This window comes from Nannospalax galili, unplaced genomic scaffold, assembly GCF_000622305.1.
Source record: "Nannospalax galili isolate Female #2095 unplaced genomic scaffold, S.galili_v1.0 scaffold25, whole genome shotgun sequence".
Taxonomy (NCBI): Eukaryota; Metazoa; Chordata; class Mammalia; order Rodentia; family Spalacidae; genus Nannospalax; species Nannospalax galili.
In genome coordinates, this window is record NW_008355642.1 from 1,531,800 (window position 1) to 1,557,399 (window position 25,600).

Consider the following 25,600-nt stretch of genomic DNA (forward strand, 5'->3'; position numbering starts at 1 on the left):
GAACAACAACCACCACTACAAAACTATTTATTGCTAACCTAGTAGGTGCATCGAAAGCACTGCACTTTAAATAACTCTACATAACTTTAAAGCACCTGTAATGTACAAGGCTTCGCAAGTTTTGTTCTACTTGGATCTTAGATATTATTATTCCCCTTGTACCAGCTTTCTAAGATTAGCGAAAGCTGGGCCTAAAATAGGGTCACTGTGACAGTAATACACTATGTATCTTTGCATCTCAGACCTTGCTTGGGGTTACTCGGTCTTTGGGTCCCTAAGGTTGCATTTAATTGTTTGTCTAACATCCTAGACTAGAACTCACTGGCAGCCTAGTCTGTACCATGTATAAACTCCAAGTTCTCTGTTGACCTGGAGGGTGGGCAATGTTGACCTGGAGGGTGGGCAATCTCAGAGCCTTACCATCTGGCCTGTGCCCATAAGCCGCCCCAGAGGGGGCTCTTTGAAACACAAGTTGGAAACCAATACAGACATTACACAAGATTGATATGTCCCCACAGGCTGATCATGCCAAAAACGGAAGACTGGCTACTTTGGGGCAATGTCAAAGAAGTCATCAATCTCATGGCTTTGTGCCTCCATAATGATGTGAAAACTAACAGCAGAAATACCAACAGCAAGGATTTCTTGAGCATGCACAGACTGGTAAGCATTCTGCTAGGCACTTTACCTGCCTCATATCATTTGATCCCCACAGCAACCCTCAGAGATTTGGGCAATAATCTTGCTTCATCTTACAGGGAAGAGAAAGAAGGCACACAGAAGCGTCATAATTTGCATGTGATCCTAGAGATTTACAGGCTCAGCCAATTCCACAGCCCCCTACTCTTCACTACTAGACTATCATGATCCACTTCTTCCCTTCCTCAGTCTCATTGACTGGATAACCCCAAGGTAAGATGTCTTAAAAACACTAGTCTCTTGCTGACATTTCAGTTACCCTAATCTTAACTGATGCACTGGGCAAGATGAGTCAAAAGATCAGTCCTCCACCTCTACTTTCCATCTTCAGGAAAAAAAAAAAAAAAAAAAAAAAAAAAAAAAAAAAAAAAAAAAACATGTACATAACACAATTTCCCACTAGGCAAAACTCAGAAAGATCTTACCTTTCCAATTACAGAGAAGAGGGATAGAGTGTCCTTTGCACTCTAGCTCTTTTGCTCTGGCCAATTGGCTTATACCATGTGCCAGTTCATTACAGCAAGGCCCAATACCAGCAGCTGTTCTCTGCAATCTCCCTTAGCTATCCCCTGCCACACCCCCCTCTTGCCCAGCAGCCTGCCTGCCCGCCCACCCGCCCCACTGCTCCTGACTTGCTAGTGCTTGCTCTGGCTCTCTGGTCCCAGATTCCTGCCTCTATATAGGCTCTGACATTTGCCTCTGGCCGCCTTTCACTTGTCAACCCTCCAGAAGCTCCACTTTAGCTCTCTCGGCCTATGCAACTCCACCCCTTTTTCTCCTTGCCTCCAATGATCCTATCAGCCTCTTCCCCACTCCACTATGCCCACCTCTGACTGCCCCCAAAGAGAATGAAACAATCAAAGAGATGAATCCAGAAGGGTTCGCACTCAGAAAATGAAACATGCATGGTCTAAAGCTAGGCAGACACAACTACCCAGGGCACTGGACACTGCAACCAATCAGACCAGGAAGTCCTGGCTCAATGTTTGAGGTAAGGGCTGGGCTATGGTTGAAGATCTAAGGCAATAGAATCTGTGAAACTCAAAGAAGTACACATATAGGGAAAGGAGTGTGGGAAAGGCTGGGCAGTGGGACCTGGAAAAATTAACACCTTCCCAGAGCCCCATGGTCATGAGACTTTTAAAAAGCTACTCTGCCCCAGTGTCAGAGACACAGAGAGAAATCTGGCAGCCAGTGTCCATTCTACAGACCTGTGGTGTTCACCATGAGGCTCCATGGGTTTTAGACAGCTGCCAAGTATGCCAGATTAGAGCATGCCAGGTGAGGACTCGTCACATAAACAAGGCTGAAGCCTGGCTTCTACAATCAGGGCACAAAGTTATAGCAGAAGTACAGAAATATTACCATGGTGTGTTTTCTCTCTCTCTCTCTCTCTCTCTCTCTCTCTCTCTCTCTCTCTGCTATATGTGTGTGTGTTTTGTGTTATCTGTGCGGTCTATCTCTCTCTCTCTCTCTCTCTCTCTCTCTTCAGTGCTGGGCATAGAACCCAGGACCTTGCACATGCTCCCCAAGCACTCTACCACACCCCCAGTCCCATTTCAGCTCTTTTGTCTGGCCAATTGACCGATACCTTTTGCCACGTATACAAGAAGGCTTATACCCTTCTTAAATTGTTACCACTTCAGCGCTTATTCAGCCCAGGGTCAGAATGGGTCACTCTGGATAGGCAATTCAGATAGCCCAGGTTTGTGAACTCGGAATTTGTGGATAGAGTCATTCAACTCATTATATACCTCAAAATTAGCAACCAACAGCAACTCAATTAACAGTCAACAATAATAAGCCTTTCAGCTAAGCACTAGACACACATTACATCACTTAGGTTTCCTGGCATTGCCACCATTCCCATTTTACAAATGGAGATGCAGGTTTGAAAAAGTTTATATGACCAAGGTCACTGAACTAGCTCTAATGAGAATGCTGGGTTTAAGCTCTGGTCAATTTGCTTTGAAATCATTTTCTCTCTTTGTAATCCATGATTAGAAACATTAGAAGTGTTCTCCTCACTTACATGTGCCCCATCCCACCAAGCAAAGAAACCTTAACCACAAATGCCTAAATTGTAGTAGTCTAAGTAATAGTGGTACCTGACTTTGATTATGGTTTTTCTCACATGCCAAGAATAGTGCTAAGTGCTTCCTAAGCATTACTTCCTTGGATCTTTACAAACACTCTTTGAGCTAGAACCTTTTAATTCCTGGTTTGCCTATAAAGAAGCTGAGCTTCAGCAGGTATTATGGTTTAGATGTGAATTGTTCCCCCACAGACCCATGTGTCTGACTAACACTTGGTCCACTGCTGGTAGTTGTTTTGGTAGGGACTGAAACCTTTGGGACACGGGGCCTAATCTGGCAGACATGAGCCACTGGCCATGGGCTTTAGGGATTAAGCTCAAGCCTGTTTGGAGTCCTGTACCCTGCTCCCCGATTCCTCAAGATATGAGAAGCGGCTGCTTCTGCTATGGGCCAGCAATGCCCGGCCACCATGCTTTCCCCATCATGATGTTCTCATATCCTCTGAAACTGTAAGGCACAGTAAGTCTTTGCTCTCTTAAGTTGCTTCTGTTAGGAATTTTGTCACAGTGATAAGAAAAGTAACTAATATGGCAGGCAGCATGAGAAAAAAACCACACAGCTGCCTGACACCAGAGTTCATGCTATTATATACTACTCAAAAAGAAACTGTCCTCTGAATGAAAAAAAAAGAAATAGTCATAGAAAACTCATTCTAGGGCCTTAGAGAATTGTTCATCAGGTGAAAGCACTTGGGGCACAAGACTAGTGACCTGAGTTCAATCCCCAGAACCCACAATGGAAGACAATTAACTCTCAAAAATCGTCCTCAGACTTCTACACATGCAACATGGAGCACATGTGCCTGTAGACACAAACACACACACACACACACATACACACACACACACTAATATAATAATAGATTAAAATCTAAATAAAACCTATTCTATTAACAATGGTTTCATAATGATAACTATTATTCAAATTATTAGCAAAACTAACGATTAAAGCTAGCAATTTCTGTGCCAGGCACTGTACTAAATGCTTTGCTTACATGATCTCATCTAATACAATATCCCTCATGAACTAGGTGATATTATCTCCTTCATCCACATGAGAATCCAAAAGCACAGAGACATTAACTAGCTTGCCCAGTGTCACCCAGCTACAGAGCACGGTTGTCTATGATAACAAAAGCATGGAAATAATCTGAATACCTGATGTTAGAACACTATGCGCTTAATGATTAAATGACTCATGGTACAATTTAACAGCCAGTAATGCAGCTACTAAGAATGAAAATCTAATGTAGACATAATTATGAGTTTTTTTTTAATAAAATAAATGTGTGTGCTTTTACTCTGGGTAGGGTAGCACACATCTATAATCCCAGAATTCAGAAAGAAGGCTGAGGTTGAAAGATCGAAGATTGGAGGCCACCTATAAAAGTGAGGCTCTATCTCAAAAAAAAAAACAATTGTTTTAAATGTACATATTTTGTCCATAAAATTAAAGTCTAGAACAGCATATCCAAATATTAACAGTGACTATACTTCAATAGCAGAATCGTAGGGTATTTTCATTTTCATCTTCCTTATCTGTATTTTCTTGTTTGTCTAAACTAGTCCCCTTATAATTGTATGAAAAGAAACAAAATTTAATGTCCCTTTTTTTAAAAAAGTCTGATTTTCTATGGTTCTATCCCTAGCCCTTTCCACCACTCTTCCTGCATACACTCTCTAGGGATCCCCAAAATGCACCCCCAAGCAACCTTTCTCCCCCAACAAGCTTAACAGTTGCACCACTTGGATCTTTCCTTCAGAAGTGACCTCTAAAAGAGTGTCTCCAGTGACTTGCTATTATTCAGCTTCCCCTTGGTTTATAAGTAAAATGATTTCTCCTAACTTTTATTTGTATTTAATAATTACGCAAGTAATCTAGGAATTTGCTCCTAGGATAAAAATTTGAAATCTTCCATACAGATAAAGCTCAAGTCCTGAGACTACCCCACCCTGCTTCCCCACAAGTCCCATTGCTCTGTCTGCACACAGTTGGGTGTGTCTCCTTCCAAACTTTTTCTAGTTGCAATGGCATTCAGAGTTTATATCATACAATTGCTTGCAAAACCCAGTGTTTATAAAAAGCTACAGCTAGAAAACCATTCTGCCACTGGCCACACTAGGATTTCAAGTTCTGGTCCACTATGACAATTTTTATCAGCTTGCTTCTCAGATGGCTACTGAGACAGAGTTCTTGCATGTCAGCCCATTTAGGGATAGATGTACGTTCTATTTAAGTAAAAAGTCTCTAGGAACCCAGAAAAGGAAGGCCTCCTAAGGCAGAAAAAGTCCAGAAGTTGTTGCTTAGCATCTCTCAGACCCCTCACGTACCACCCAGTCTGTGCTGATCAATACGGCTAGAAGGTGTCGTGCTCCCGCCGCCTTACAAAAGGTAATTGAGTTTGGGGGACTGCATGGCTAGCTGCTTGGGGAAATAAGAATAAACAAAAGAACCGTTCAATATGTCAACAAATAGGTTTCCAGCTGTTGAAAATAAGCCTTCCTCTGGATTCTCAACAATATCTCCCCCAGTCCTAGCTAACAGGCTCCCAGGTACTTGAAAATGGATAAGCTAAGAATCAAGCAGTACCTCCTCTACTTTGGGGTCCTTTACACTTCCCGATCATTCAGGGGAGAAGAAATCCTCCCCTACACATGCACACACTTTTTTGCTCTCCAACAGCTTTGACACTTGAAATGCCCACCCGATTCTCTGTAAATGAAGTGTGGGGAATGGCTAGCATTTACTAAGTCCTTACTATGCCAGACACCGTGGTAAACACTTTTCATACATTATATAATTTTATTGCACAAAAGACCATTAAAGTGGAGGAGTTGCCCCCATTCCATAAATCAGCTAAAGAACTGAAGTAGAGAGAAATTAAAATGCAGTAACTTACCTTGGCTCTCACAGCTGAGAGGGAGTGAGGCTGAGCTTGTCACTCGGGTCTGTCTGACTCAGCCAGTGCTCTTAACTCACAGGAGAGTCACACACTGTCTTCGAGTCTCTGAAGGGCTGTCATATGGAAGAGAGGGTAGGTGTGTTCTGGGTAGCTCCAAAGAAAAGGATTTGACTGTTATTTGGGAATTACTCTTTCATTGGATGTGCTGCAAATTCCCCAAACAACATGTGTATGCATGTCCAACTCTATAGGGAAAAGAATATAAGAAGAGCAAACGGAACTGCCTTACATTAGGTGCCGTCCTGGAGGATCTGTGGAATCAGAGAGAACAGGAGGGATACCGGAGGACTGCAAATGGGCAGTGTCCCAATTTTCTTAAATAAGGAAACTACATACCGGTATACTGTAAACTCCAGAGCTGTAAGCTTGATGTCAATCCTTGGAGAGATTCTGCTGCAGATTATGAAGCAGGTAATTTATAAGCACTTACAATGTAAGTGGCAACAGGAGGTACCCAGAGGTACTCACCGGAGTCTGCAAATGAGACCAGGCTCCCAGACTATTTACAGCTATTACGAAGCCCCCCAAATTAGGGACTGACATTGGGTTACTATTTTTTTTCTTTTTCCAAGGAAAGGCACTAAGAAATAACACAAAACAAACCGAAATGATCATTTCCTAAAGAGAAAGGGTTTTCTTTAGACACCACAAGGAAGGGAAATAATATCAGAGTAAAGAACAGTTCTCTCCAAACAAAACCTTTCTCTTCTTTTCACAAAAGCATTTACTATAGAGTCCTCAGGCTTTATCTTTGCATGGGGGATTGTACAGTTTTCCTGGAAAATGGGAACTTGTCCAAGGATCTGCTTTAGGGAATCACTCAATTAAAACATCAACATAGATAAAATCAGATACCTGTAAGACAGGAAGCCTTTCTGGCCAGAAGAGAAGAGAACAGAATTTGACCTTAGCCTAAGTGAGGACATAAGCATAGGTAAAGAAAGTATCGACAGAAACAGAGTCACAAAAAGAGAAGTTGCCAAGTGGGGATGAAAGCCCTGCTCAGGCAGGACTTGGCCAGGACATTTGACCTGTGCCACCCTTTGGATCATACATCTCCCTTGTAGGAATAAGTGCCTGGTTCGGTTAAGCATTTTGACCACACATTGGTTTCTGACCTAATGATCTCCAAGCAACCTTCAGACTATTACTTGTCTTCTCAGGGCCAACTTTTTAAAGGCAGAAGAATACAAAACAGGATAAATACCACTTGCTAGATGTGTGGGGGGGTGTTCTAGAAGGGAGTCTGTAGCCCTGCTCCTTTCCTGATTCACATTTTAATGGATGCTGTAAAGGCACAGATGAGATTCTTACACAACTTTTCTAGAGCTGAGAAGAACCTCTATGATCAGTGTAGCAGGAAGGTTTACATTTAAGTCCCGTAGTTTACAATATGTCTGCCTGCATTTGGTAATTTTCTCTCTGTTCTTTGCTGCCAGTGCACTAAGCTCCTGCAGTCTATGTAAAATGCTTAGGGAACATATGCTCATTATAAGCTCTGCACCCTGAATAGCAGATACCTTCCTCTACACAACTGCTGAGCAACCATCCCAATCCTGTCTTTAGCCTTCAAATAACCCATGTCACTGTATACTTCCTTAATGAAAAAAGAAGACAAACTGATGTCATTTTGTTTGCAGAACTGACCTCCTTTCCAAATACCTTTAAATTGCAATTTGACTACATCAGTTGACATTGACCTTGTTTCCGAAGGTGACAACAACACAGTACAAACTGTTTGCCATATCCTCTAAAAATGTGTTTCTCGAAATAAAAATACGGTGAGGAACTTCTGCATTAGTTCCTTCTGAGAGTACGAGTAAAATGCAAATTTTAGGGGGGCTCTACTTTCAAAGAATCAGACCTACTAAATAAGAAGTAAGGCCAAAAAATATGTATTTTGACCCATGAGTCCAAAATGCTTGAATTTAAGAACAATTTGCTTAAGGTTGCCATTGTCCTGATTTGGGGAAGAAGGGAGTGTTTTTTAAACAAGGTCTTGCTCTGTAACCCAAACTGGCCTTGACCTCAAAATAATCCTCCTGCCTCAGTCTCCTGAGTGCTGGGATTACAAGTGTAAGCCACCATGCCCAGGTATGTGCTCTGACCTGGAATCCCAGTATTTCTAGTCCATTCTCCTCAGTTTCTTCATCTGTAAATCAAGAATAATTAAGTCCCTATCTCATACATCTGAGAGTTTTAAAGAAAAAAAACATGTATTAAGTGTCTGATATGGGAGTTGAAGCTCAGTAACCGCCCTTCATCCTGCTTCTTCACGGACTGTGCTGCCCTACCTTCTCTCAGCTCAGCTTCTGCCCCTGTTCCTAACTGCTCACTCTTTTGAGGTCTGGCATTCAAACTCGTCAAGAGATTCTCATTGGTCCAAACTTAGTTACCACTGTACTTGTTGGGCAAAGCTGTCATCCCTAGTTCCATCACAGGCTGTTTGCCAGCCTATAGAATGACTGCTCATGAATCAGGTGCCCATTCCTGGCTCAATCAGCTCTTGCCTGGGGGAAGCACGATCATGTGGTTCCAAACATAGCCACCTATTCATAAGAAACTGCTACTTCCCTCAACTAGGGTCTGTGGATGGAAACTCCTTAGAAGGGGCCCGTGGGTGTGGCAGGAATTCTGAGGCTTAGCCCGTCCAGTACACCTAGGCTTCTCATTTATCCAGCCTGCCAAAGGAATGAAGCGTTCAAGTTAACTGAAGTCTCTATTTAATTCCGACTTTTCATCTCCACCAGGCCAGGAACAGCAGTTTAAAAAAAACTAGACCACAGTTAAGGGAGAAAAAAAAAATTAACCCTAAAATGAGACTTTCTGTTTCTAGAACACATTTTTAAGTTTCCAAAGCACTTTCACATCCATTTCCTCATTGCAGAGCTTACAGACTGGCAGCCACAGGCTAGATCCAGACTGTAGACAGATTTTATTTGACCCACACAATGTTTTTTAACATGTTTTGATTAGTTGCCAACATTAAAAAGTCGGGAGATTTCAAATAAAAAGCTGGATTTCTGGCTTCTCTGGAAAAAACAGAAAAACCGAAATCCTTATAACCATCATGACAACTGTCAGCTGGAAATGAGAAGGCTGCGCCCTGTGGACAGGGCACTTGCTCACAGTATCCTCCCTGCCACCTTTCCTTTCTCACGATGTCCTGTTTGGCCCCTGTAAGCGTTTTTAACTTACATTTATTTATTATTTGTGTGTGTGTGTGTGTGTGTGTGTGTGTGTGTGTGTGCAGGGTCAGATGACAAGTAGTGGGAGTTGGTTCTCTTCTCCCAGGGATAGAACTTGGGTTATCAGGGCTTGGAAGCAAGCACCTTTACCTGCTGAACCAACTCACCGCCCACCCATTTGAGCCCCTTGGATTGGGTGGATGAAGTGGTAAAGAGCACAGACTCTGAAACCTAGCAGTCTGGACTGAGGTCTTAGTTTTGCTCTTCAGAATTTTCTTTCCTCTTCTGTAAAATGGGGATATAATAATCTCACCCAATGCAAAGGTATATTGCGCCAATTAAATGAGTAAATGCATACTTAGACTAATAGCTGGCACATGACAAGCATTAAATAATGACCTAGTCTCTCTCATGCTCTCTCCTTCTCTCCCTCTGTCCCTCTCTCTCTAGTACTGGGAACTGAACCCAGGGCCTTGCCAATGCTGGTAAGCACTCTACTAATGAACTATATCTCCAGCCCCTAATTTTATTTTTTATTTTGAGATAGAGTCTGGATAAGTTGCCCAGACTAGCCTTGAACTTGAGGTCTTCTTGTGCATTAGTTCTCTGAGTACCTGGGATTATAGACAGGCCTGTGTCACCAGGTCACCAGATCCAGCTTTCTACTAATTTCTTTAATGGTCTACACTTCTTTATGTACCTCTATGATATCCCAAAGTTTCTGAAAGCTGACGTTTTATGGCATGTTCATATGGGGCAAAATTGCATATAAATTGATATGAAGCTATTTATTTATCCCATTTAGAAATACTGATGTGTTTTCACAGGGTACTGTCCCAGATTCCATTAAGGGGTATTAGATATTATATGTCATATGTACCATACTGCTTTCCAATAACCCCAAAACAGTGAAACCCAAAAGATGTATTATTAGTAGTTGGTATACCTACTTAGCAGATGGGAAAACTAATCTAGCTACTAAATACCAAACAACTTTCCCAAAGCCTCATAACTTTAAAACAATTTGAAACATTAAGTATGAAGCCCATGATGCCTAGTACTTTAGTATGCACTGACATCACTACAGGCATGTTGATGCAGGTATTGGCTACCAGTCAGGGTCCCCTGAAGAGCTAAAAAGCATGACCATTTGTTGAAAGTGACAAACCCTACCCTTAATACTGTTCTTTTGACACTCTGCATTAATCTTTCCTATATACTATTGGGCTAAAATTAGGGTAGGGATTGTTTTCTTTTTAACAGAGGAGGAAACTGAGGTCCAAAGAAGAGTAGTAATTTATCAAATTCACACACAAAAAGGCAGGCAGAACTGAAACTCAAAACCAAATACTGTGCTGTTTCTTCCTTAAACCCCAGGGCCAGTCCAACAATGACATATGCTGACCTTTTCACATACTGACCCTCACATTCTGCAGACAGTCCTAAAGTTTTCAACATACCTGATGAAAGGAGAGTTTCTCAAGATCTCAGCAAATATAAAAATGAGACAGCATGTCTGGGTGGACCTCATCCTTCCCTGTAGCATAAGCAGCAATGTGCAGACACCATCCAGTCAGAAGTCAGGGAGGGGAGATTTCTCAAATCCCAAGAAAAATCACAGAGACCCTACTGTTTGCTCTTCTCTGTTGATTTTTAAGAAGCTGACATTTACTTATGCCAAAGGCCAAAAGAAATGAAAAATCTACTGGAAAGGGAATTTCATCAGTCATGAAGCAATATGTTAAAGAAACCTTTGCACAGTATCAGTTCCCTTGTTTGAAATGCAGAAAGCAGAGCACAGCTATTTCATATTGTTAGCACATCAGAGACCAGGGCATGAAAACAGCATGTCCAGGACCTCTTTCCAGGGCCTGCAACAGCGCAGGAGAGCTTTCTGACATTGCCTCCAACTTAACAAGTTGGAAACAAGAAGACAGGCCATGACCCAGGTGACCTCATGTCACTCCTAAGCTCATGGCTTGAGTTCCTGCTACCAACAAATCCGTACTTTGATCACACACCCACAGCGACCCAGATCTTTGAATTCAGCTATTCTTTCTCAGGTTTCAGCGAGGCATTGGCAGCCTGAGCTATTTTGGGACACTTTCTCTGCTGTGGATGCCACTTTCGGAATACGCCAGGAACATGCTAAGGACCTGGAGCTCTATCCTGGACCCGTTTTGGGGGTTTGCTCAATCTCTCTCTCTCTCTCTCTCTCTCTCTCTCTCTCTCTCTCTCTTGATCATTTGGAGGACAGTCATGCCTGCCAACCTAATCCCAGGGGCCTGACTACCTTGCCTGGCCACAGGCTCCCAGAGGCAATGTGGCTGCCACCACCCTCACGGTAAGGGACATGGAGGCACCAGGCAGCAGCAGGATGGGAGTTGTCCTAAAGGATGCTCTGAGTTTGGATACAGGCTGAGAAGACAAGATGAGGAGGGGTGTGGGGGTAGGGAAGATGAGCTTTTTTCAAACATCTTATTCCTACGATCATCACTTCTCAATCTGATGCAACTGACTCGGCAGGCAGTCAGGAGCCTGTGAGCTCCATTTTCCTGTTCTAAAATCTGCACCTGTAAGTACTGGGGTTCATTGATGTTCATGCTGACTTCTGGGGAGGGGGAAAAGAGGGAAGAGCTTGGAGATGGCCATCATTATCTGACTCAGGTGTGGGCAAGTCCATGGCATTAGAAAAATGTCTGACAACCCCCCTCTCCTGCCCACTGAACTGCTTCTCAGCTTGAAAATGAAAATGCTTCTTTCCCAAGTACCCTCCCCCGGCATAACAGAAACCCCACCTGTCCTTTGGGGTACTCTGTTCATCAGTGCTGTGCACAACTGATTTTTTTTCTCGTGTTGGAGTTAATGGGAGAAGTGCACCCTTGGCATTTGAATTTTTTAAATGCAACCACAGCTACTATTGTGGGCACAGCCCCTGCTGGCTTCTCCATCTTTTATGCAGCAATTTGCTGAAACTGTGAAAGATGTTGCAAGCGGGAGGGTATAAATGAGAATCTAGAAACTCCTCCATGGTAAAAAGGAAGAGCAATGTGGTTGATTCTCAACGCAGTTAGAAATGCTGCCACAATGGGGAGGCTTCCTGCTAGGCAGTGAGATGGTCCCTTTCAGTGCCTTCCTATTTTAATGGAAAGAGAGGCCAAAATAGCTGCCAGCTCCCCAGGAAAGGAGCATTTCTGATGCTTTTACCACTTTGCTGAGAGACTGGACATTGTTTCGGGCCAGCTTATCAGTCCCTGAAGCAGCTCCAATGGCTATTTCAAAGGAGAGGGAGAGTCAGTCCTTCTATGCCTTTTTTGGGGACTGCGGGAGTTCACTGAAAATAGCCCAGGATGGCAGAGCCAGGTCCTCCAAACTCCCTCTTCCCTCAACACCAGACAAAATCATTTTCATGGTGTAGAATTTGTTGTGAGGTTAGAGTGAAGTTTGTCTGTGCTGGGAAGCCATTTGGAGTACCTGCCCATGTCCAACACAAAAAGAGAGAGAGAGAGAAAAGAAAAAAGAAAAAAAGAAAAAAAGTGTGCTTCTGAGCTTTTCTAGCAACTTTCTTGGCCAGGAATAAGAAGAGGACCAGGCGAGCTTGCTTGCTCCTTTATTTCTGCACAGCATCACAGCATCACAGAAGGAGCACTGTCCTTAAGAAAAGGCATACCATACAATGATCATTAGATCAAAGCTGGCTACTTCAGTGTCTGATTGGCAAAGTCAAAAGTTCCTTATTAGAATTCCACATAGTGCTGTAAATGAAGTGGTTTGGGGTAGAATAATGTTGATGTCTGGACTAGAGAAATCCAGAAAGGAAATTTACCTTGTGTGTACTAGTGGAGAAATGATTTCTTCTCAAAATAGAGAAAGAAGCTAGCCTCGGGAGGAACTGGTTTTCACTTTGATTATTGGATGTTTATATGATCTTTGGGAACTCATGAAGTTTCTCAGCACTCTTCTTCCTGAGGTGCTCTGAGAAAAATAAGACTTGGATCCCAGAGGTTCACTGTCTGGAAAGCTTTGTGCCTTGAATGTTAGTGGTAGCCTGAATCTTGTGTCTACCTTGCAGCATTCCCAAAGTATTAAGCATGTTCCCCCTGGCCTTCTAAATTCTCCCTATCCACTCCCAGGGGCTTGGAAATCCTTAAGTACATAATTCCTTTAACCCAGGACTTTGGCATCAGTTAAAATGCCAACCTTCTGGGAGGGTCAGCCTGTAAAGCCTCATCTGGATAAATCCTATCTTGACATCAGTTTCTGGTAGAAAGGAGAAGAGCAAGGGCAAAGGGACCTGAGATCACTGTAGGTAAAAATGACCATCAGAACATAAACCTGCAAGTAGAACCCAGAGTAAAGCCAAGAGCACCAAGAAGCTCTGTTGGAACAAAGAGAGAGTTCTGTTCTTCCTAAAATGAGGTATAAGGCAGCTTACTGAAGCCGAGACTTGAAGTTTGGTGATCAGAACAAATATCTACTTAATGAAATTGGGGTACAGAAGGAACCTCACCTACTAGAATGGAATACCAGATAGGACAATTTCTTGGAAGGTTATCTACAAACTGAATTACCTAAGAGGTACAAGAAATCAAACAGAACAAATACTCTGCACCTCAACACAGGAGTAGAGGTCAACGGAAGGTAACATGCAGGGATTAGAGTGTGAGACTGTTTTCACCATTCCTTTACTGTGAGACCCACATTAAACTTACTCTCTAGGAGCTTCATGGTAGATACTATGACACACCTGGCTTCCTAAGAGAAAAAAAACACAGAACAAGCTTGAAGTAACCTCCCTAGGGATGCCTTCTAGGGTGTAGTGGATAGAGTAAGCCCACCTGAATTTAAATCTTAGGAAGTCCTATAACCTATTTCAGTTTCATCTGCAAAATGGGCACAGTAATGATAGGATCTATTATATATTGTTTCGAAGGTTAAACATAACACTGCCTGTGAAGCCCTCCACAGTGCTTAGTACAAAGAAAGTGTTTATCAAAAGTCAGTAATGATGAACATCCTCTGTGCTCTGCTGTATGCGTCACCATCTGAGAATGTCTTACCGCGGCAGTCAAGGTGGTCCGGCTCAGTGCAGCTCTAACAGTGCCACGGGCTGAGGGCTCATCATTTTCTTCATTTAAAGTGGCCCTTTTCCCCTTTCCTCCCAATCTCACTATAGTACAGCAAGCCTTTCCTCCTACTGCTTTTGCATCTACTCCATCTCCTAGCTAACTAAACGGATGGATTCACTGCTAAAGATTCATGAAGCCTTTCCCTTGGCTACCAACTGAGCTTTGCTGCCCATTCCCTAATGGGGACATGAAATCACTTCTGGGAGGGTGGGGTCCAAAAAGGTGCAGCTCTGTAAGTACTAACAAAAGGAAAGGATTCCCATGTAAAACTTGCAGTCTCTGGTTCTTGTCACTCACTGCAGCTGTAATATCAATATGTAATGATAGCTATGACTACCTAATACTGTGACTGTTGGACCACTGCTGCTCTTTTCTTCCAATACTACCCACCCTTCCACAGGGTAGTCTCTTGTCTTCCCCTCAGGGTGCTGAGGCTTCCAAAGACTTTCCCCAGCTTCCTGTCTCTGCCCCTCCCTCTGCTTTCCTGGGGATACAGAGTTCACTCTTGCAAAGGGTGTGGTGGCAGAAAGGAGCTCTGCTTTCTGTGCGGGCATGCCCTCAGTGTGCCCTCTACGTTCCAGCCCTCCCAGCATCTCTGTTCCACAGAGGAGGAGTGGGAACCATCTCCAAGCCTGGTTAAGGTTGATGATACCTCTTATTTTTGTAGTGCAGGGGGTTGAACTCAGAGTTTATCAAGCATTCTACACAAGTGCTGCTCCACTGAGCTATACCCCCAGCTCCAGTCAGTACCTCTTCAATCTGAAAACAGGTATCCATTTTCTCAAAGACTACATGAGAGTATTTCTTGAACTAATTCAGTCTGGATATTGGCAAAGATACATACTTCAGAAACTATCTCCATAGAAATACAGTCACTGAGTTTGGGTTTCAGCTCTGGAATCTGCATTTTTAAAAAGCTCTCCTTGAGACAATGAGAACAAAATCTCTGCAAAAATAAAAAATAATTTTTAAAATTAAAAACATAAATACCCCCCAAAACAGAAAAAGTAAACCCTATAAAATTATATGCACATACTCCCCCAACCTTCCCAAAGTGGCCTCTCTGAGGGTAAAGCAATTCATTTTCTCCCTGCCACCCTTGGCCCTCTTCTTGTTTTTAAAATAAACTTTTCAAAAAGAAAAAATACCCCAGCTCTCCTTGGGCCACACCTTCAGAAACTGGTGTGCTCCATCTTGTGGAATGGGTGGGGGCGGGGAGGAGAATCCATGGCTCTGGTTCCTATCATGACGCCCAGCCTTGCATCCCGAGTCTCCAGGAGTGTGAGCAGAAGCCCTCCAAGTGCTGCCCTTGTCTTGTCCAAGCAGCAGCTCCCAAGCTGCTTTCCCAAAACCTTAAACAGTCCAAAATTTACAGACGGCAGATCTAAATCAACAATGCCACCCATCTGGGGTATGAAATGGATAGAAAGCTCCAGAATTATCGAGCTAGCTGGAGCTATAGAAGATCTCAGCCATTGTTAGTGCTACATAGCCAAACTGACAGGGTTTGGGTCAGCCTAGGTGTCATAGGCTGTGTGATATGATTTGTTCTTTACTTATCAAATGGAGATAGTAATTCAGGGATTACTTACCTTGTGGTGTTTTTCATGTGGAATTATGAGTTACTTCATGTGATATGTTGAAAACTTTGCCTGACATACATTAATCACTCATCAAGTATTATCTATGATTCTTGTTATTATAAATATATACACACATGTACATTTATTTTATGTAAATTAATATAAATATATAAGATAACTATATCTTTTTCAGTATTGAAGATTGAGCCTAGGGCCTCATGCATGGTAGACAAGCACTACACCATTGAGCTATAGCACCAGTCCACCTGCCATTTTTTTTTTTACTTTGAGATAATGTCACTGAGTTACTCAGGCTGTCTTTGAACTCACTCTTTAGTCTAGGCAGTTCCAGAACATGTGATTCTCCTGCTCTAGCCCTTTGAATAAAGATTATAGGCCTGCACTACCCAGGCCAACTAATACACACACACACACACACACACACACACGCACACACACGCACAGATACACGCACACATGCACGACACACACACAAAGAGTATGTGTAATAGTCACAAAAAAATAGATGAGTTGATGCATGTGGAAGTGTTCAGATCTATTACTGATATGGTCCCAGAAACTTAAAAAGAGAACTCTGTAAATGTTCTCGGGGTTCCAGCAGAAGTCAAGGTGATCCTGGATAAATATTTTGCATTCAGAGGCCCAGAATGAAGATGGTAGTTTGGGTTCTCTTATACTTCGAATGTGACTCAGATTCTCATGCCTAACTTGTTGCATTTGATTTGTGGGATTATGGAATTTGGTTCTGGGACCTGCTGCATCTAATTAAAGTTTTAGGACTCCTAGGAGACTAACTGTGGTTTGTATAGACTGAATCTAAAAAAGAAAATGCCTCCTGGCTCCTGCTCCCTAGTACAGAAGGCTCCAGTCACTATCATATAGTTATGAGTGTTAACCCTTTTGCCTCAAAAGCACAGCCGTTGATTTGGTAAAATAACTAAAACACAGCTTCATGGTTCCAAAAGTGACAAAGAGCTCCAAAGCTGGTAACCGTGCTGTCCTTGCCTTATGGCCACTAGTGCATGTGAGTTATGTGCACTACTAGCTCTGCATGCCTGCTTGCCATCCCCCCTTCCTCCCTGTGCTGACCACAGCCACTGCCCTTGGAGGAAGACTCTCATCGTGAGGTGATTTAGATGATGTTTCTGAGAAAGACCAGAAGAAAGGTGTCCTCTCACTCCAGATTGGTGTTTTCACTACCCAACTCCTTAGAGCTGAGGTTCACCTGGATGTGCCCCCTGCTCCAGGTGCTGGAAGTATAAAAATGGGAGGTGAGAAACCCAATCCAGTCATATGTGGCCAAACTGTACCACTTACACCCTGGTGGCTTCCAAGACCCCAAGCCTTGCCTGGGCTCCAGGTCAAGGTTCTCTGTTTCTTACTGGACATAGCCGCTTAGAAATTTCATTTGGCACTCAAACTCAACAAGTCCAAACTGATTCTGTCACCTGTCTCCATCACTTGTCCTCCCTATATTTGTACCCTGCCTCCACTGACTATCACCACAGCCCCAAGCTGGAATGCCAGAGTCATTATCATCTTTTCCCCCTCCTTGGTCCCATGACACCCAGCTGTGTGGGTTCCACATACTGATATGAGGGAAGCCATCCCTTCCTCTCAGAGCTCACTGCCATAATCCCTAGTCCACAGAAGTTTCCTTTCTTGCCTAGACCAATCAGATGGCCAACCTGCATCTAGCCTCTCCCCTCTCTGACCCTTCTCCACACGGGTTCCTTAAGAATTGTCTTCCTAGTCTGTCATTCCTTAACAGAAACTTTCAGTGCCTTTCTATTGCTCACAGAACAAAATTCTCACCTTGGCCAAGGAAGCTATGACTAGCTGGGGCAGCCAACCCCCCAGTCTCTTCCACTGCTGCCAATTGCACTCCACTGAATTTCCTGCCATGTACTACCCATGATGTACTTTCCTGAAATACCACCCCCGTCCTGCCCTTCCATACCTCCATTACAGTCTCTGGGAAAACCTTCAATCACATTCTAGTTGAGACTCCTTCATCTTTAAGCCTTCCCTAACTTCCCCAGGTGTGAGGTTGGTTATCATCACTGTTCCATGACTAGTATCTTCTCCCATCTCAGCAGCCAGTAAGCCATAAGGTTTTATCTGTGTCTCTGCCCACTACTAGATGAGCAGGTCCCCAAAGTCTAGCTGGGACTATGCTGGATTCTCATGTGTATTCTCTGCACCTCCAGGCTCAGTTACAATAAGTTACTGTTTCCCTCATTTGTAATCTTGGTATGCAAATGAGAGCTGCTACCTCCTGGAATTAAAAAGAATAAGTAAAATGATATAGATAATATTTAAGCAGGAAGTAATAAGCACAGAAGGATAGTCAGCATCCATTCAGTGCTTTGCAAGTGCCAGAAACTGTTCTAAGCTCTTTATATAGCTTTGAGAGTAGGTGAAACTGAAGGGTTAATACGTGGTAAAGGATAGTGTTTGTATGTATGTATGCGTATATGCATATATACACATGTGTACTAGAAACATAATATAGATGACATATATCCAAAATACATGCTCCATACTGTGCCTGGTATTTAGTGGCAACTATATTTTTTCCTTTTTTCATTCATTTTCCTATCCTTCATTATCCTCTCCTCACCAACCTCCTATCTCTGGTCCCACAGGGCTCAGGTAAAAGAAAGACAACCTAGGACTCTGCTTCATTGTTGCTGATAACAGACTGAATAGTGGAAAGAGAGATGCACTTGGGATTGCCTTTGAACTTAACATCTAAGGGGTATCTCCTCATTTAAGTTATCATTTCTTCGAGGACAGAGCTATACTGTACCACCATTTGTGCCTCCCCCTGCCCCATAAATACCAGCACGATTGTGAGCATGTGAGAGACACTAAATAAATTCTGTTTGGCTGACCTTGGCCTTGGAATTCCTAGTTATCAACACCAACAGCATTTTCACTGATGGTTGAGGCAGATGCTGGATCACAGCTGGCAGGTTCTCATGAACAGCCAGATAGCAAGCCACCCAAGAGTGGCCCTTTTGGCAGCACATTAATGGGGGCATGCTACCAGGCCATGAGGCCATGGACCTGCATCCCAGAGGTGCATTCCACCAACAGCCATCAGGGGAACCAGATCCAAACCTCTCCACTTCCCTGGGCCTCCATGTCCTCACCTGTATAATGCTGCCCCTCCAAGCTGTCTGAGAATGTGTGGCAGGGCAGCTGTGAAAGTTCTTTGCCAAAAAGGCTGTGCAGAAGCGAGGTGTTGCTAATTTCAACTGCTGGGGCTTCACGCACCAGGAAACACTCAGAAGAGGGGGTGGGGGAAGAGAGGGAGGACTTATGCATCCAGGACATATGGGGACCTATATTTGTTGTCCTCCTGCTTAGCCGCATTAGCGATTCAAGCTGGTGCTGCCTGTAGAACACTCTGTCCTTTGGGATCCTCAGGGACAGGAGGGGTTGCAGAGTAACAGGGCTGCAGCCAGCGCGCAATCCAGTGAGAAATAGAGTGATAGCGATGAGGCGCCACGCACACAGGTTCATACACATGCATTCGCACTCCTCACAGCCCCCAGCGCTGCCTTGAAACAGCAGCTGGAGCTAATTACAGATAGACAAACAGCGTCTTCTCAGGCTCTTCTCTCAAAACTGTCAACCCTCCCTACCACCACCACCACCACTACTACCACCACCACGACCCGCCCCTGGGAATTGCTTGAGCTCTCAGAAGGGGTGTTGCTGGCGCCACAGCTAAGTGCCTAGAAAGAACATTTTGGGGGGGGGCAATGTACATGGGGAGTAGGAAGCCGCCATGTGGCTCCCTGTCTTAGGGTGGGTAATGAAGGGGATGAAGCAGGAGAAAGCTGGCTGGGATACAGATGCAGCTTTGTGTTAACAGATGTGCTCTCCTGGCAAGAGAGAGCCCAGGCACTTAGCCCCTCCCTTCTCCTTCATCTGGATCCACCCAGGAATCCCCTCTTAACCCTTCTCCCTCTTAAATCCCTAACTTCCTCTCCAACTCTATATCTGGCATAAAGCATAATAAACGTTGAATGAATGGATAGATGAATGAACACATGTACCCTCCTCAAGCCGTTACTATTCCCAAGCTTTATTCCCACCCCACAGACAATAATAAGTCCATAAGCCCTTTCCTCTACATTTCTTTCTATATATTCCCTTTGGGCAGTTTCAACTCTCACCTATATGCTCTTAACTCCCAAATCTCTTTCCAGCCTCCTCCTCTCCAGCTGTCAAAATGTTCCCTATGCTCCACAACTCAAAAAATGTCCCTCATTAATGAATTCAACAATGACCTCCCTCAGTGGTGTGCTTCTAGTGATGAGTGCTGGTCTGCAAAAGGGGTTGGGGGGAGAGGGGAACCTGCTGCATACCTCCTAGTCAGACAGAGCAAATTCTGATCCCAAGGCCTTTCTTCACTCTAAAACACCAAATTTCTGCCCTTTACCCCTTTACTCCTGCCGTACACACCCATAAGGAAAGGCAAATTGGAAACTAACTACAAAACTGGAGCTTGCTGTCCAATCTATGCACCTAAGACTGGAAGCAGGCAAACTGTTTCTGTAAAGAGAAGCTCTTGAAAAGAGACCAACCTAAACTGTGTTATTTGTTCAACATTCTTCCTCCTAACCCACTGTCATTATGTCCAAATTCTGATATTGCCAGCCCCACCTCCTCACTACCACTATCCCTCAGCAGCATGTGCATGCTCATGCAACACACACACACACACACACACACACACACACACACACACACACACACCAATACCTCAGCACTCATCTCACTCCCCAACTCTGTTCACTCCCCTGCATTCTACAGTCCTGTATCCGAGCTCGCTGCAACCCCCGCCCCAGGCAAATATTGAACCAAGACTAGTAGTATCTGTGAATTTCATCCCACCAGAGCAATGCTGGAGGGGAAGACCTAGAATGTTTACTCAGAGTCCACATTCAAATTCTTTCCTGGCCTAGGCAAAGATAAGAGTAAATAAAGCCCCCCTTTCCTCCAGGCCCTCCTAGATTTGGATAGCAGCCAAAAAAAAAAAAAAAAAAAAAAAAAAAAAAAAAAACGGGTGACAAACACAGTGGCCTTTGGTTTTCTAACAGCCTGGGGTCCGTGACGGCAGAACCCAAGATTTGTCCTTCCCATTCCTGAGAACAATGCACTAGTACAAATGCAAGGTGTCATTATACTGAGCCATATTATGGTCACACCTGGACATTTTCAGGTTTTCAATGCACAGTGAGAGACTTCTCAGTGATTTCAGTCTGACATATATGTGTGTGTGTGTGTGTGTGTGTGTGTATACAAAATGTTCACTTAGCAAATCTATACTGAGCCAGAGAAAGACTGTCAAACTGTTTCTTTCTTCTTGGTGGGTGGGAAGATAACATTCAAGGGTTAATTAATAATACAAGACTTTACCACCTCCCATCCCATGCCTGATGTGGCTTTATGTAGCTCTCACAGTTCCTTCAATGGTACTGAAATTTTACATTCTCTTGCTTCTATCACTGTTATTGTACTCTCTCTGATACAGGTAGTGACTGGATGTGATTTTAGGGTTCTTTAGTTCGTTTTGAATATCCACCATTCTCTAGCTGTGTGAATTTAAGTTACTCAGCCTATCTGAGTCTGGTCTTTTCTCAGTAAACTGAAGAAAGTAATAGTACCTACGTCACAGAATAAGAATCATTAATAAATTAGTTAATGGACTGGAGAGATATCTCAGAGGATAAAGGACCCACAAGGTGGAAGGAAAGAACTTCTGAAAGTTGTCCTCTGATATCCACGCACACTGCGACTTATGTATGCACATGTGCATGCACACTGGACACACACACACACACATTCAGAATAAATAAAATGTAATTTGAAATATTTTTAATAAATTAGATAATTAACAAACCACTTAGGATTATATCTGACCCACAATATGTGCTCAAAAATTGTTAGCCGTCATTATTTTTAAGATAGATCTACTATCCTTTGTTAACACTGGGGTTTATATTTTATTAGACCTGCAGTAGTTCTGGTAGAGTGCCCTATTAATTTATCTATTCAATCAACAAATACATGCTGAGTGCCTACAAGTTCCTGTGCTAAGCATTGCGGTTATATAAACAAAGAATATATGAACCATGCCTTGGGACTGAAGAATTCCTCCAATGCAGTCCTGGATTAATAGCACCCCGAAGCACCTAGAAGAAGCAAACACAAATCCTCCCTGGAGGAACACACCTTCAAACCAGTTTTCATAGGATTACCAAGGTAAAGTCTGGCTGAACATGAACTCATAATCCAAAATTACAATACACACAATGAAGTCAGGAACAACGAAAACAAAATTAGATCCTCAAAGACCTTAGGTATTGCAATTATGTGATGTGGAATATGAAATATGTTTTATAGGTATTATAAAACAAAGGCCTTTAAAAACATTAGCAAAATCAAAATACTAGCAAAAAATCATAATTTTCTAAGTATCATCTTCTTACACAGTATAAAGCTAGGACTCAGAGAACATTAACTCCTTCAGCATTACACAGTTAATATATTGAACTTGAATCAGTATTTCAGTGTCTAGTGTGCTTTTGTTTGGCTCATTGATTAGAGATGTGGTATTTCTTCCCTGAATCAATTCGACCAATAACATTAGTACAAACCACAAAGATGAATAAAATAAAGCCTCTGCACTCAAGTATCTTAAAATTCATACCACACTAAACATATATGCAAAAACTTGATACCAGACTATGTGGTAGAAACTTTAAAGATCTGGCATGGTAGGAAGGAAGACTTCAGCAAGTCCTTGAAGTACAGGGTGGATATGTGGCCAATGAGAAGGTAGAAACTGGAAAGAGCTTGATCCAATCCATACTACTAGGACAGAGTGAGTTCACCTGAAGAGCACAATGGACACATACAGGCTGACCTGAGCCATCACCTAGGTCCTTGGGATCAAATTGATCAGCTTCACTTAATGCTCTAGTCATCTTGAAATCTTTAGCTCTTTTTGGACATGGAGTTCCACTTTTTCATTTTGCGCCAGGGCTCATGAATAATGTGGCCAATCTTACATAGGAGGAAGAGGGGAGTATGGCTAGAAAGGCATAGCCCCTTGAATGCTACTGGGATACTTGCTTTGTAGATAGAGAGGCATCATAAAAAGGGTTCAAGTAGCAGAGAGTATAATGAGTCTGATTTTAGAAAGGCACATCTCTGGGAAGAGGAAGTGTTCAGATGGGCTGGAGAAAGGAGAGTTTGAAATTAATCAGGAGGCTTTTGTGATAAAGCAGTGGGAATCTGCGCAGAAATAGTGGTAGAAGATATGTGGAAGAAGATAAGACTGTTCATCAACTCAGTTATTCATTCTCTAGATGTTTACTGAACACCTGACATGTTAGGCATTATGTGAACATCTGGGGCACGAGAATTCACACAAACACTCCCCACTTCAAGCTACTGCCAGTTCAGTGAAGGAAGCTGATACATAAACAAACCATGATAGCCTGGTATGGAAAGGGCTAGAATAGGATTACATCTAAGGTATCATAATAACCTAGAAAAGAGCTAGGGAGATGGCTCCGCAGACTTGTTCTGCCAACATGAGAACCCGTGTTTGAATCCCAAGTACCTACATAAATATCCAGGCATTGTAGTTCAACTCTGTAACCCTAGTATTGAGAATGGAGACGAAGATCCCAGGAACTCACTGGCCAGCCAGCCTAGCCAAAATAGCACAACTTTAGTTCAGTGAGAGACCCTGTCTCAAGGTAATAAGACCAAGAGTGATAGAGGAAGACACCCGAAATCCTGCTCTGGCCTCCGCAAAGGGCACACAGTGCATGTACCATATACACAGGCATGATCCGTACAGACAGAACACACAAGATATTTAAATAAAATAATTTTTAAGAAGAACTTCAAGGAGGGGTACTTAACCCAGAGGGAATTCAGAGATTTCCAAGAGGATGACTATCTGAGCTGCATCTTGGAGCCAGAGTAGAACCTCACCTCATGGCCAAGGCAGAGAAGTGCACCCTAGGAAGAGCTAACAGAATGCAAAGAAACATGGAAAATAAACTGTGAACTGGATATTATACTGTAGACTGAGGATCCTTGCTCTTAGGCTGACTCAGACTTGTAAGAAAAGACAGCTCACCAGAGGATAACAACATAATGTACCAAGTGCTATCATCTTAACACTGTGGGGAATTTAAAGAGAGATGTCTAACCCTGACTGGAGGCTGGGGGTGGGGGTCTCTTCCACGAAGAAATATTCTGGGTGCTATTTACTGTAGGTGAGAAGGTGTCAGCTACATAAAGCAAGGGGAGAAGGGAAAGGCAAGGCACTGCAAGTGATATGTACAAATGCACGTGGCTCTAAGGGAATTATAATTAACTCTTTTTTGTTAAATTCTAGAATGAATGAGTAGGAGCATGGGAAATATGACCAAGTCCATAGACTTTAAGTGCCAAGTTAAGGAGTTTGGACTCCATCCTCACAGTAGCACTCAGCCTTGACTCCACATTAGAATCATCTGAGAAGCTTTAAAATATAATGATGACTGGATCCCACAGCAGGGACTCTGAATTAATTTGTCTGTGGAGGAGGCATTGGAATTTTTAAAGCTCCCCCAGTTTATGCTAGTGTGCAGCCAAGACTAAGAACCACAGCTTTAGGGAGCCAAGTTCTCAATCTGAGCACTCATCAAAATCATCTAGAGGATTTGTTAAATACAGGTTGGACTTGGGCACCCCCACCCTCTGACTCAATAACTGTAGCAAGTTGTCAGAGGCACTAGTGTTGCTCTTCCTAGGGACTCACTTTGACAGCCTCTGACCTCAAGTATTGAGAAGCTACTTACAAAGGTTAAGTATGAATGATTTTATTTGCATGTTTAAAAGATTACTCAGGTCACTATGGAGGGAATGCACAGAAAGGGAAAAGAAAGTGGGAGGGCTCAGTAGTTGTAGCTGCCTACAGAAGAAATGTGTAATATTCCAACATGGATTAGGGAGGAGCCCATGAGGCCCCACCCCAAACTAAGGAACTTTTGGCAGGTGATGGCTGTTGACAGTGGTGGAGAATCAGTTTTCTTCAGGGGTATAGATCATGGAAATTTTCCCATGCACCTGTGGATGATCCTACAACCCATGCATACACAGGCAGCAATAATTGGACTCCATAGGTTATAAAAAGAGGAGATGAAGTTGAGAGGAACATGTGGGGGAGGGGTGGTCCTGGAAGAGTTAGCAGAATGGATTGGAGAGCAGATTTTAAGAACTCGTCCTATTGCAGAGACACTTGTACATCTATGTTTGTTGCTGCTCTTTTCACAATAGCTAAGAGATGGAAGCAACCTAGGTGTCCCTCAATTGATGAGTGGATAATGAAAATGTGGTTCACATATACGATGGAGTTTTACTCAGCAGTAAAGAAAGATGAAATCATGAAATTTGCAGGTAAATGGATGGAACTAGAATCTGTTATACTAAGTGAAGTAACACAATCTCAGAAAAAAAATCGACATATGTTCTCCCTCATATGTGGATCCTAGGATCAGACTCTGATAAATAAGTATGCAAACAGACATAACTGCAGGAACCAGGACAAGGGTAAGGAAACAGTGAGGTAAAGGAAAAGAAATAACCTGAAGGAGAAGAATAGTAGGCAACAGACCTTAAGAAGGGAGATATGGATAAAAATTGGGTTAGATTAAGGGAGGGGGGAGGGAAGGGTATATGAAGAACCTAGGGGATAAGGAGAAAGAAGCAGTTCAACAGAGGTAGGATCATAGGAGCAAGGGTATTAGTAAGGAAGAAAGCAGGGGAAGTGGGGGCACCTCAAGTGGGTAAACCATGATAGAGGGGGGAGATGATACAAGAGAGAAACAATGCCTAGCTA

The 25,600-nt window shown here is 43.1% G+C and overlaps 1 protein-coding gene across 5 annotated transcripts in view; it reads right to left on the reverse strand.

Moving 5' to 3' along the window:
* The window catches only part of Rtl9 (retrotransposon Gag like 9), a 45,777-nt gene that overhangs the window by 6,258 nt on the left and 13,919 nt on the right, over positions 1-25,600 (reverse strand). For 2 of the 5 annotated variants that reach the window (XM_029556070.1, XM_029556069.1), the window contains one exon: positions 5,695-5,810. The exons of the other annotated variants lie outside the window; for them this stretch is intronic. The gene's annotated coding sequence lies outside the window, so the exon portion shown is untranslated. The remainder of the gene's footprint in view (positions 1-5,694; positions 5,811-25,600) is intronic. 5 annotated transcript variants of the gene reach the window in all.